Source organism: Palaemon carinicauda, unplaced genomic scaffold (genome assembly GCF_036898095.1).
Source record: "Palaemon carinicauda isolate YSFRI2023 unplaced genomic scaffold, ASM3689809v2 scaffold5, whole genome shotgun sequence".
NCBI classification, from domain to species: domain Eukaryota; kingdom Metazoa; phylum Arthropoda; class Malacostraca; order Decapoda; family Palaemonidae; genus Palaemon; species Palaemon carinicauda.
The window spans coordinates 461,735-475,991 of NW_027171761.1; the positions used below are offsets into that span (position 1 = coordinate 461,735).

At 47.8% G+C, this 14,257-nt stretch overlaps 1 protein-coding gene across 2 annotated transcripts in view; it reads right to left on the reverse strand.

Annotated features, from left to right (window-relative positions):
• Positions 1 to 14,257, reverse strand: part of LOC137637031 (IST1 homolog) — a 189,267-nt gene that overhangs the window by 130,220 nt on the left and 44,790 nt on the right. The gene's annotated exons all lie outside the window — the stretch shown is intronic.

A 14,257-nucleotide genomic window follows, 5' to 3' on the forward strand; every position in this document is an offset into this window, starting at 1 on the left:
GTATGAACCATTGCATATTGCAGTACAATAAAGGAAAACAATCAGTATTCAAGCATCCCTAATAGTTTGCCTCAACTCTGGCTCCCACATTCCCAGCATGATTAATAGAAAAAGCACAAATTCAATCCCGTTGAAATAAACCACCAATTTAAAAAGACTACTATTCAAAATCTTCCTTAAAAATAAACTGCTCAGCAAATGAACAAAAAAAACAATAAATCCAAATGTTTCCAAATGAGAATATGACAAATTTGGAAGTAATTCGTAATTTTCTTAACTATACAAAATGTTATTTTCCTTAGTAAAATAAATTTTTGAATATACTTACCCGATGATCATGTAGCTGTCAACTCTGTTGCCCGACAGAAAAATCTAAGGTCGGGATACGCCAGCGATCGCTATACAGGTGGGGGTGTACATCCACAGCGCCATCTGTCGAGCAGGTACTCAGGTACTTCTTGTCAACAAGAACTCAATTTTCTCCTCGGTCCACTGGGTCTCTATGGGGAGGAAGGGAGGGTCCTTAAATTCATGATCATCGGGTAAGTATATTCAAAAATTTATTTTACTAAGGAAAATAACATTTTTCAATATTAATCTTACCCGATGATCATGTAGCTGATTCACACCCAGGGGGGTGGGTGGAGACCAGCATACATGTTAACATTAGAAGCTAAGTATCCCGTATTTCATTTTAGCAGTTATTCAAAATAACAAACATAAAATAAATAAGTACCTGGTAAGGAAGTCGACTTGAACCATTACTCTGCCTTTTTAAGTACGTCTTCCTTACTGAGCCTAGCGATCCTCTTAGGATGCTGAGCGACTCCTAGGTGCTGAAGTATGAAGGGCTGCAACCCATACTAAAGGACCTCATCACAACCTCTAATCTAGGCGCTTCTCAAGAAAGAATTTGACCACCCGCCAAATCAACCAGGATGCGGAAGGCTTCTTAGCCTTCCGTACAACCCAAAAACAACAATAAAAAGCATTTCAAGAGAAAGATTAAAAAAGGTTATAGGATTATGGGAATGTAGTGGTTGAGCCCTCACCTACTACTGCACTCGCTGCTACGAATGGTCCCAGGGTGTAGCAGTTCTCGTAAAGAGACTGGACATCTTTAAGGTAAAATGATGCGAACACTGACTTGCTTCTCCAATAGGTTGCATCCATAACACTCTGCAGAGAACGGTTCTGTTTGAAGGCCACTGAAGTAGCGACAGCTCTAACTTCATGTGTCCTTACCTTCAGCAAAGCATGGTCTTCTTCCTTCAGATGAGAATGGGCCTCTCTAATCAAAAGCCTGATGTAATAAGAAACTGCGTTCTTAGACATCGGTAAAGCAGGTTTCTTAATAGAACACCATAAAGCTTCTGATTGTCCTCGTAATGGCTTTGTACGTCTTAGATAGTACTTAAGAGCTCTTACTGGGCATAGTACTCTCTCTTGTTCGTTACCAACCAAGTTGGACAGGCTTGGGATCTCGAACGACTTGGGCCAAGGACGAGAAGGAAGTTCGTTTTTAGCTAAAAAACCAAGCTGTAAGGAACATGTAGCCGTTTCAGATGTAAAACCTATGTTCCTGCTGAAGGCGTGAATCTCACTGACTCTTTTAGCTGTTGCTAAGCAAACGAGGAAAAGAGTCTTTAATGTGAGATCCTTAAAAGAGGCTGATTGAAGCGGTTCGAACCTTGCTGACATCAGGAACCTTAAAACCACGTCTAGGTTCCAGCCTGGTGTGGCTAACCGACGCTCCTTTGAGGTCTCAAAAGACTTAAGGAGGTCCTGTAGATCTTTGTTGGTGGAAAGATCTAAGCCTCTGTGGCGGAAGACTGCTGCCAACATGCTTCTGTAACCTTTGATCGTAGGAGCTGATAGGGATCTTACATTCCTTAGATGTAAAAGGAAGTCAGCTATCTGCGTTACAGAGGTACTGGTTGAGGAAACTGAATTCGCCTTGCACCAGCTTCGGAAGACTTCCCATTTTGACTGGTAGACCTTGAGAGTGGATGTCCTCCTTACTCTGGCAATCGCTCTGGCTGCCTCCTTCGAAAAGCCTCTAGCTCTTGAGAGTCTTTCGATAGTCTGAAGGCAGTCAGACGAAGAGCGTGGAGGCTTGGGTGTACCTTCTTTACGTGCGGCTGACGCAGAAGGTCCACTCTTAGAGGAAGAGTCCTGGGAACGTCGACCAGCCATTGCAGTACCTCGGTGAACCATTCTCTCGCGGGCCAGAGGGGAGCAACCAACGTCAACCGTGTCCCTTCGTGAGAGGCGAACTTCTGCAGTACCTTGTTGACAATCTTGAACGGAGGGAACGCATACAGGTCTAGATGGGACCAATCCAGAAGGAAGGCATCTACGTGAACAGCTGCTGGGTCCGGAATCGGTGAGCAATAATTCAGGAGCCTCTTGGTCATCGAGGTAGCGAACAGATCTATGGTGGGCTGACCCCACAGGGCCCATAGTCTGCTGCAAACATTCTTGTGAAGGGTCCACTCTGTGGGGATGACTTGACCCTTCCGGCTGAGGCAATCTGCCATGACATTCATATCGCCTTGAATGAACCTCGTTACCAGCGAAATCTTTCGATCTTTTGACCAGGTGAGGAGGTCCCTTGCGATCTCGAACAACTTCCTCGAATGAGTCCCTCCTTGCTTGGAGATGTACGCCAAGGCTGTAGTGTTGTCGGAGTTCACCTCCACCACCTTGCCCAGAAGGAGGGACTTGAAGTTTCTCAAGGCCAGATGGACTGCCAAAAGTTCCTTGCAGTTGATGTGAAGTGTTCTTTGCTCCGGATTCCACGTTCCCGAGCATTCCCGTCCGTCCAGTGTCGCACCCCAGCCCGTGTCCGACGCGTCCGAGAAGAGAAGGTGGTCGGGGGTCTGAACAGCCAATGGTAGACCTTCCTTGAGAAGAATGCTGTTCTTCCACCACGTCAGCGCAGACCTCATCTCTTCGGATATAGGAACTGAGACCGCTTCTAGCGTCATTTCCTTTCTCCAGTGAGCAGCTAGATGATACTGAAGGGGGCGGAGGTGAACTGGGCCAGCGATGAAAGCGTCCCTGTTAGACTCATCCACTGCCTGACTGAACATCGGTTCCTTCTCAGCATGCTCTGGATGCATTCTTGGGCTTGACTGATTCTGGGGGCCGACGGAAAAGCCCGAAAAGCTCGACTCTGAATCTCCATACCTAGATAGACAATGGTTTGGGATGGGACGAGTTGGGACTTCTCTATATTGACCAGGAGACCCAATTCCTTGGTCAGATCCATAGTCCATCTGAGATTCTCCAGACAGCGACGACTTGACGGAGCTCTTAAAAGCCAGTCGTCCAAATAGAGGGAGGCTCTGATGTCTGCCAAGTGAAGGAATTTGGCAATATTCCTCATCAGTTTGGTAAACACAAGAGGTGCCGTGCTTAGGCCAAAGCACAGGGCTTGGAACTGGTAAACGACCTTTCCAAAGACGAACCTTAGGAAAGGTTGGGAGTCTGGATGGACGGGGACATGAAAGTACGCGTCTTTTAGGTCCAACGAGACCATCCAGTCTTCCTTCCTGACCGATGCGAGAACCGACTTCGTCGTCTCCATGGTGAACGTCTGCTTGGTGACAAAAGCATTGAGAGCACTGACGTCCAGCACCGGTCTCCACCCTCCTGTCTTCTTCGCTACCAGGAAGAGACGGTTGTAGAAGCCCGGGGATTGATGATCCCGGACTATGACTACCGCTCCCTTTTGTAGCAAGAGAGACACCTCTTGCTGCAAGGCTAGCCTCTTGTCCTCCTCCTTGTAGTTGGGAGAGAGGTTGATGGGAGTAGTTGCTAGAGGGGGATTGCGCCAGAACGGAATCCTGTACCCCTCTCTTAGCAACTTCACGGACTGAGCGTCTGCACCTCTGCTCTCCCAAGCCTGCCAGTAGTACTTGAGCCTGGCTCCCACTGCTGTCTGGAGAGGTAGGCAGTCAGATTCTGCCTTTTGAGGACTTGGAACCCTTCTTCTTTTTGCCCCGATGACTGTCGGAACGGGTACCTCCTCTGCTGGAGGTTCTGCCACGAAAGGGCGGGATGAACCTAAGACGCTGGTGTGTCCATCCTAGGTCTAGGCACGGAAGGTAAAGCTGTGACTTTACGTGCGGAGGACGCCACCAGGTCATGGGTATCCTTCTGGATCAACGAGGCAGCAATCCCCTTGATCAGCTCTTCCGGAAAGAGACACTTGGAAAGCGGAGCAAACATCAACTCCGACTTCTGGCATGGTGTGATCCCCGCAGACAAGAAGGAGCAAAGGTGATCTCTCTTCTTAAGCACTCCCGACACGTACGAAGCCGCAAGCTCACCAGACCCATCCCGAATGGCTTTGTCCATGCTAGACATGATAAGCATGGCAGCGTCCTTATCCGAAGGGGAGGTCTTTCTGCTTAACGCTCCCAAACACCAGTCGAGGAAGTTGAAGATCTCAAAAGCACGAAAAACTCCCTTCAACAGATGGTCCATGTCAGAGAAGGACCAGCAAATCTTGGAGCGTCTCATAGCCAGCCTGCGGGGAGAGTCAACCAGACTTGAGAAGTCGCCCTGGGCAGAGGCAGGAACTCCCAAGCCGGGTTCCTCTCCCGTGGCATACCAGACGCTAGATTTGGAAGCAAGCTTGGTAGGCGGAAAGATGAAAGCAGTCTTTCCCAGTTGCTTCTTGGACTGCAACCACTCTCCCATTACCCTCAAAGCTCTCTTGGATGAGCGTGCGAGTACGAGTTTTGTGAAGGCAGGAGCTGCTGACTGCATGCCTAAAGCGAACTCGGAGGGAGGTGAGTGCGGGGTTGCAGACACAAACTGTTCCGGATACAATTCCCTGAACAGGGCAAGGACTTTCCTAAAGTCTAAGGAGGGAGGCGTAGACTTGGGTTCTTCTAAGTCGGAGTGCGGATCGTCCAAATGCGCAGCTTCGTCGTCATCAGATACTCCATCATCCGAAAGCTGAGGAGGAAGTGGCAAAGGTGGAGCAGAAAGCTGAACGGCTGAATCCGGCAGCACGGGTGCATGCGTAGCTGCACCGGATCCAACATCATGCCGCTGCTGGTCAGTCTGCGAGCTGGCAACAACAAAAGCGGAGTGCTGGTGCGTGGGAGGGACTGCCGTGGGTTGCGGAGCATGCCGCATTGCGTCAAAACACGGCAGCTTGACAGCACCTTCCCACTGCTGATGCGGTAGCTCACGCATGTCAACGGAGGGTGCAGCATGAACATGCGTCTGGCAGGGTCGACTGCGCATCGGTGGTGGAGCTCTCACAGGTGGAGTGTGGGAGCAGGCAGCCGCAGTATCTGCTGAGCGCACAACCGTGGCAGGTTGTAGGTTAACAGGTGCAGTGTCAACCTTCTCAGCACGATACTCCTGCATGAAGGAAGCAAGCTGAGACTGCATAGACTGCAGCATGGACCACTTAGGGTCTACCGTGGTTGGTGCGGCAACAGACGGAGTGATTGCCTGCTGCGGAACCACTCTACCTCTCTTGGGAGGTGTGCAGTCTTCGGAAGACTGCGGCGAGTCCGAACTGACCCAGTGGCTACACCTGGGCCGTTGGACTCGCTCGGAAGGGACCTTACGCTTGAGAGGTCGTGAGACCTTGGTCCAACGTTTCTTCCTAGAAACTTCTTCCACAGACGAGGAATGAGTGGGCTCACTCGTCTGTTTGTGGATGGGACGATCTCTGACAGATACGTCCGCAACCACTGAGGGTACATCCGTACGCTGATCAAGGCCTGTCGAACCCTTTGGTCCTTCGACATTGCTTCTCCCCTGGGCTTGGGAGCTTGCAAGAGGTCCCGGACTGGGAGGACGACTGGCACGTACAGATGTACCCTCATGCGCAACACTGACACTGACACTTTTCACTTCACTTGCACTCACTACACTTCCCACTGCACTTTGCGCTTTCAACTCTTTGACATCGGCCAAAAGTTGATTCCGGTCATTAGCTAATGACTCCACTCTGTCACCAAGAGCCTGAATGGCACGCATCATGTCCGCCATGGAGGGTTGAGCACTAGTAGCAGGGTCGGAAGTCACCACTACAGGGGAAGGAATAGGTTGAGGGGCATGGGGAGAGGAAAAATCAAACGAGCGAGAAGAACTCCTCCTGATCCTATCCTTCTCTAGCCTACGTGCATTCTTTAGGAATTCGTTAAAATCGAATTCCGAAAGCCCAGCGCATTCCTCACATCGATCTTCCAATTGACAGGATTTACCCCTACAATTGGAACAAACGGTGTGAGGATCTATGGAGGCCTTCGGAAGACGCCTAGAACAAGCCCTAACGCTACACTGCCTGTACTTAGGGACTTGAGAATGGTCAGACATCTTGAATTCTTGAATTAGCCAAGGGGGAAATCCAAAATCTAGCAAAGTTCATTAACAATTAATCCAAATCTAATCAAAAAGCTTGATAAGCTAATGATAATAGTTCCTGAATAGCGAAAGCTAAAATCTAGAACGAATACATCACCAAAATCGTGAAAAACAACTCCAGAAACAACAGCGTATCCAAGTAGGTCTTGCCGGTGGCACGACAGAGGAAAAATTGAGTTCTTGTTGACAAGAAGTACCTGAGTACCTGCTCGACAGATGGCGCTGTGGATGTACACCCCCACCTGTATAGCGATCGCTGGCGTATCCCGACCTTAGATTTTTCTGTCGGGCAACAGAGTTGACAGCTACATGATCATCGGGTAAGATTAATATTGAAAACCTAAAGTTCTTTACACAGGAGAATAGTTTAGTGATGAGCAGGATTAGCCATAAAAAGTTTCACAGGTGTCAACAACCCTCAGCTAGTTAACAGGGCTAGCGGAAGGTATACCAATCAACCCGCTCACACATTTATCCACAGACTACCTTCACTTTTGATTGCAAGCAAGACTTCTAGGGGGGAAGGTGATGGCAGGACAAGTACAGTATGTGTAAAGAACTCCTGGTATGTATAATTATGAAAATATAAATTAATTCCAAATTTGCCTTTTGTCCTTCACATATACAAACCTTCGTTCTCTACATAGGAGACTCACCTCTAGGTGGGTGGAAGTCCAATTCCAACTGACTGGAAACTTCCCCAGGGGTACAAATCCAAACTCGGTAGAACATGGGAATAGTATCCTGACACCTTGTAAACCCTTGGCCTATCAATGCCAAGGGGTTGACAGCCATTATAAAACACACAAGTGAACACAATCAAGAGACCTAACTTTGCCTATATGAGTGTAGTTTGTAAAGTGCAAACCTTAGGTGACTTAGCTTCTTTAGAATGTCTGTGTTGTGCAGTATAGTAAAAACAAAAAGATTTAAAACACAGTTGCCTTTGAAAGCCATGTAATGTATTATGCAGGGAATTGAATTTTCCTATTGAAAGAAAATCCCAAGTGTGAGTAAATTTGATGGGACTGAATATTATTGTGAATTGGCCTGGCCGTGATGAAATGATGCTTGTGGAGAATCTGTTTATTCTCCCAGTAAGTCTGTAGGAGGGGGAGGACAATTCTATGCTGCACAAACATATGCACTAAGATTAGCTTTAGAAATATAGTAAACTTTATTGAACTTTAGTGAGTGATGTTTTCACTAAATGTGTGGCTTAATGAGTAACCTGTTCCTGATGATTTGGTATTGCTATGGAAGTGTCCAAACAGGAGAAGTTTAATTTTCTTTTTTGTCAAATCATTTTTTAATTTAGTTATTGTCAGGCTGAAGTGTAAAAGGATACTAGTTTTTTTTTTTCTTACAATATAAATTGAAATTTTATTATTTGTTATTGTCAACATGACAAATTCGTAGAAAATTTGCGTTTACTACCCCACCTGCTTGAGCTCACTTTGCTTAGAGGTAGGACTTCACGGGGGATAGGGCTGGCGGGCAAGTTTGATTAAATAGCTAAGGTTTGTATAGTTAGGAAAAATACAAATTACCTACGAATTTGTCATTTGTTCCGTAACTGAAATACAAACGACACTATTTAATATGGGTGACTCAACCCTTAGGAAGGGTGGCAAGTCCCAGCCAGTACTGGCTTTTGGCTTTGCCCGGGGGCTCAGTATCTGAGTGTGTCAGCACTCAACAATAAGGAGTCCCTGCCCCTTGCTAGAACCTTGCTATACAAGGGCTGCGGCCTATGTAAGCTGTGTGTGAAGGTATGAAGTGTGACTCGTCCTAAGAAATTGACCTGTAGTCCTTTAGATGGAAACTTTAGGCTAGGACTCTCCCAATACCACCTTGTCAGGGTATGGGGACGTGACAGTATTAGCTTAATACTAGGAACACAAGGAAACATGGTTTACATGCAGTGGTTCGAGGTCAGCTGTGCAGACAACCCAGAATGCTGCTTTCCCCAAGAGAAGGGAGGATGAAGAAAAGAATAAGGGCCAGATATACCTTTTCATTCATGCAGACTAAGACCAGGTAACAATGCCCTCAACCTTCTGCTACTTGTCCATTAAGGAGCCTGGGGTTTTAAATCAGCTGTTGTGCAGCCACCACAGGGCCGATAGAAAAGTTATCAAGCCTCCTGTGGGTCACGTCTTGCAGGTAGTGGGCTGTGAAGGTCGTCTGATGCTTCCACACCCCTGCTTGTAGAACCTGCGTCACTGAAAAGTTCTTCTTGAAGGCCAGGGACGTAGCTACGCCCCTGACATCATGTGCTCTAGGGCGACGTGACGGAGGAGGATCAAGATTCAGGGACAGATGGATAACCCTACGAATCCATGCCGAGATGGTATTCTTGGTAACCCTCCTCTTAGTTCTCCCAGTGCTCACAAACAATGCCTGCACTTGGGGACGAACTGCAGCCGTTCTTTTGAGATATAGCCTCAGCTTCCTTACAGGACACAGTAGGAGATGGTCTGGGTCATCTGTTACAGAATGAAGACTCAAAATCTGGAAGGAGTCAAACCGAGGGTCCGGCACTCCCGGATTCTGAATCTTAGCAATAAACTCAGGGACAAATCTGAACATTACCTCCCCCCATCCCCTTGAATGGGCGATGTCATACGAGAGACCATGAAGTTCACTGACTCGCTTGGCCGAGGCCAAAGCTAGTAGGAACACCGTCTTCCAAGTTAGGTGGCGATCTGAAGCCTAGCGTAATGGTTCGTAGGGAGGTCTCTTAAGAGACCTGAGAACTCTGACCACGTTCCATGGAGGAGGTCTCACTTCCGACTGAGGGTAGGTAAGTTCATAACTTCATATGAGTAGGGAAAGTTCCAGCGAGGAAGAAATGTCCACTCCTTTGAGCCTGAAGGCTAGACTTAAGGCTGAGCGATAGCCTTTCACCGCCGAAACTGAAAGGCACATTTCTTCCCGCAAATACACGAAGAACTCCACTATTGCTGGAATAGTGGCACCGAGTGGAGAGATACCCCTTCCACGACACCAACCACAGAAGACTCCCCACTTTGCCTGGTAGATAGATGCAGATGACCTTGGCAGGTGTCCAGACATCCTGCTCGCAACTTGTTGCAAAAATCCTATCTCAGCGAGGAGATGCTGGATAGTCTCCAGGCGTGAAGTCGTAGCGAAGCTACGGCTTTGTGGGAGATGTTGGCGTGTGGTTGTTTGAGTAGCTCGTGTCGTGGAGGGAGTTCTCTCGGTACTTCCGTTAGGAGTTGCAGAAGGTCTGGAAACCATCCTGCGTGATGCCATAGCGGAGCTATAAGGGTCATCGAAAGATTGACCGATATTCTGGTCTTGTTGAGTACCCTCCTCATCAGACAGAACGATGAAAGGCGTATATGTCGGTGTTGTCCCATCGTTGTTGGAAGGCATCTTGCCAGAGCGGCTTGGATCCGGGACTGGGGAGCTGTACAGCGGAAGCTTGAAGTTCAGCGCTGTAGCGAACAGATCCACAGTCGGGGAACCCCACAAAGTCAGGACTTAGTTGGCTACTAGATCATCCAAAGACCACTCGGTACTCACTATCTGAGACGCTCTGCTCAGACTGTCGGCGAGCACATTCCTCTTGCCTGGAATGAAGCGAGCTGATAGTGGAATCGAGTGGGCTTCGGTCCATCTCAGTATCTCTACTGCGAGATGGGATAGCTGCTTTGAAAAGGTACCTCCTTGCTTGTTGATGTAAGCCACTACTTTGGTGTTGTCGCTCATCACCACCACAGAGTCACCCGCCAGGTATTGTTGGAACTTTTGAAGGGCCAGGAATACGGCCTTCATTTCTAGCAGATTTATATGGTGGCACTTTTCTGATTCTGACCACAGGCCTGAGGTCCTGTGTTGCAGAACGTGGGCCCCCCACCCTTTGTTTGATGCGTCCGAAAACAGCATCAAATCCGGGGGGAGGACGAGAAGATCCACTCTCCTTCATAGGTTCTCGTCTGTCACCCACCACTGAAGGTCCGTCTGTTCCGCAGGACCCATCGGGATCATGACGTCCGGGGAATCGTGACCCTGATTCCACTGGGACTTGAGTCGCCATTGGAGGCATCTCATCCTGAGGCGACCGTTGGGAACTAGACGAGCCAAGGATGAGAGGTGACCGAGGAGACGTAACCACGATTGGGCTGGAAGCTCTTCTCATCTGAGGAAAGGACTTGCGACCCTCCTCAGCCTTGCTGTCCTGTCGTCTGATGGGAAGGCTTTGTGGAGATTGGTGTCTATGATCATGCCTAGATATACCAGTCTTTGAGTAGGAAGCAGAGAAGACTTCTCGAGATTTACCATGATCCCCAGATCTTGGCAAAGTCCCAGAAGTTTGTCTCGGCGTCGAAGAAGGGCTGACTCTGAGTCTGCTAGGATCAGCCAGTCGTCCAGATAACGGAGGAGACGGATGCCGATCCTGTGTGCCCACGACGATATTAGGGTGAACACTCTGGTGTAAACCTGTGGTGCTGTGGAGAGACCGAAACACAGCACCTTGAACTGGTACACCTTGTTGTCTAGGCTGAATCTTAAGTACAGTGGAACCTCTGCACACGAACGTATCTACATCCGAATTTTCCAACATCCGAAGTAAAATTCGAGCAATTTTTCGACTCTACATCCGAATTTTATTTCGACACACGAAGTAAGCAATTTTCGTCCTACCTGTTGTATCCGAATTTTTCGACACGTGAAGTACAATTCGAACATGTTCCTACTCTACACCCAAATTTTTTTTCGACACCCGAAGTAAACAATACCCGTACACATAGATGGTACTCATAGCGCCGGATGTATTTTTTATTTCCGCCGATAGAAGGCAGCATTTCTACCTCGGAGGGACCCTCAATTAGCGTGGCTTGGGACATTCCTCTGTTCTCGTCGGCTTCGTGTGGTTGTGCCCTGTGCGTTCTGCTATCAACTGTGTTTTAATCGTGATTTTTTACGTTCATCCTTTTACAGTATTTTACGTAAATCATGGGTCCTAAAAGGCTTAGTTTCGCAAGTGGTAGTGGTAGTGGTGAGAAAAGGAAGAAGGAAATGCTTTCTTTAGAAGTAAAGCAAGGAATTATTGAAAAGCATATGAGAGAGAGAGAGAGAGAGAGAGAGAGAGAGAGAGAGAGAGAGAGAGAGAGAGAGAGAGAGAGAGAGAGAGAGAGAATGTTACAACTGAACTTTTGATGGAGATTAAGCATCAAAGAGAGAGAGAGAGAGAGAGAGAGAGAGAGAGAGAGAGAGAGAGAGAGAGAGAGAGAGAGACTCTAAAAACATAAATCACGTTTTGAGTGTGAGTTAACTTGCAAAAGAACATCACAACGAACTTACTACAGAGGAGCTCAAGGAACTCCATGCTATGTCTGAGCACATGAGTGATGACAAGGAAGGGATCGAGGAGGTAGAACATGTGTTAGGTTCGGCGCAAATAAAAGAGGTGTTAGGAAAATATCAAGACGTGGTCGACTTCATCGACAAATACCACCCAAAATAATTGCAGGTTTGTCGTGTAGTTGCGCAGTTTCATGATGTTTCCCTAACTTATTTTCGAAACATTCTGAAAAGCTGTACCAAGCAACTTTCTATCGATGGCTTCTTTAAAAAACTACGAAGCGAACTCGTGATGAAGAGGAAGGAAGTGGTTCAAAGAAAACGGCAAAGAGTGAAGCGAAAGAAAGTGAAACAAAGAAAACGGCAAAGATTGAAGAGAAAAAAATTCAATCAATTTTAAGTGTAGAGTGAAAGTGATTAAAATTAATCATCAAAAAGAAAAAAAGAAAATATAAAAAAAAAATATAAAATATAAAAATAAAAAAAAAAAAATAAGCTAAGTTAGGTTAAAGTTCACTTAGTGTAAGTTAGAATAAGTTACGGTAGTGTACGTTTATCGTAGTCAACCTCTCTACCTCCTCGCCGCCCGTCCGTCTCCTCTCTGCGTAGCAAGACCAACACCTGCGCTGGACTTTCTAAGGTAAAGTGACGCTAAAAACCCGTTTCTTATTTATTATTTCTTGATAATTATTCTTTTTTACATGTCTATTATCTAATTTAGAGTGCATATTGTCATGTGTAATTATGTGTAGTAATTTATTAAGGAGTTATCATAGGTTTTTGGGCTCAACCACGGATTAATCCTATTTCAATGTATTCTTATGGGAAAATTCGTTTCTACATCCGAACATTTTCTACATTCGAAGTCGGTTGTGGAACGGAATAAATTCGTATGTAGAGGTACCACTGTACTTCCTTGAAGACGGATGGACTGGGATCTGGAAGTACGCGTCCTTCAGGTCCAGTGTACACATGAAGTCTTGCGGTCTCACTGCAAGTCTGACCGTGTCTGCGGTCTCCATGCTGAACGGGGTCTGCTTGACAAACCAGTTCAGAGCTGAGAGGTCGATGACTGGTCTCCAGCCTCCAGACGCCTTCTTTACAAGAAAGAGTCGACTGAAGAAGCTTGGGGACCCGTCGACAACCTCTTGGAGAGCGCCCTTCTTCAACATGGTCTCGACTTCTGCCCGAAGGGCTTGCCCCCTTGCCGATCCCATGGCAAGGGAGCTCAATGACACTGGATTCGCTGTCAGGGGAGGTAGAGATGTTGTGAACGGGACGCGATATCCCTAACTGATTACAGAAATCATCCAGGAATCGGCCCCGAGTTACTACCACCTGTTTGCACAACTTTGTAGGCATCCCCCCACTGGTGGACATGCAGGGGGACTGCCAATCCTAGCGTTTGCGGCCTCGGCCGCTCCCTCTAAGATTCTTTCCTCCCCTGGAGGACTTTTTGCCTTTCTTGTCCTTGACAGGAAAGGGCTTAGATACCGTTGTCTTCGCTGTAGCTGCCGGTTTCATGGTCTTGGTAGGACGTGGTTGCTGGGTTGCTGGAGGTTTATAGGGCTTCGATGTTAGAGCTCTATGTAGGAGAGAGTCCTGGTTGGACTTCCTCCACCTCTCAGCCGCCTGCTCCACGTCTTCCCCATAATGGAAGAATATCTGAACCTGCTTATCTCGGTACTGGGGACCTTTTGATGGAATCTCTCAGACACCGCATCTCGACGTTTCAAGATGGTATTAGCCCACAAGTTCGAGACTTGGTGGGCTAGAAACTCGATCATACGAGTGCCCGAGAGTAAAACGGTCTCCATGGCCTTCCTGGTACTTGCTTTGGACAAGTCCTCTGAACGTAACAGGATACACAGGGACCCTAGCCAGATGTCCAGCCACGAAGTTGCCTGCATGGCACACTTCGCCACCTTCTCCTGGCTAAGGATCTCCGTTGCCGAGAACGAGACCTGCCAGTTGGAGAGTCTCTCTAGAGGGACTCCCCTGGTAAGCTCTTCCAAAGAGTGGTGTAGGGGAAGAGCTAAACAAGTCTCCTCCACGATGTCAAAGTACCTTCTCTGATGGTCACGAGGAGGTGGGAGGAGTTTGTTGCTGGCGCTGTATCGGCTGGAGGAGGCAAGCTCGGAGAGCTGGCCTTTGACCTTGTCTCTAGCACTCTTAACCCCTTGAGACCAGGGCAAAGCCGCACTGGCCTTTGAGGGTTTTTAGTTCCAAAGACTCTGTCCAAGACCGTGTCCTTGCCCTCACGAGGGGAATCTCTGGATCCGCAAACCCATTGAGATTCCTCATAAGGGTCAGAACCTGCCAGAATGCATGTTCTGACTCCTGCAGCTCCCCTCCTGAAGGGCTAGCAGCGTAGTCTCCTGTCCCCAAAGGCTCTTCTTGGGGGGACTCGTGGACGTTCTCTGAGTGCTTGGCTGGTTCCGGTCTAATCATTGAGGATGATTTTGGCAAAGTCTTAGAGTCCTTCGACTCCCTCCTGGGAGGGATGCAGGACTCCAACAGCTAT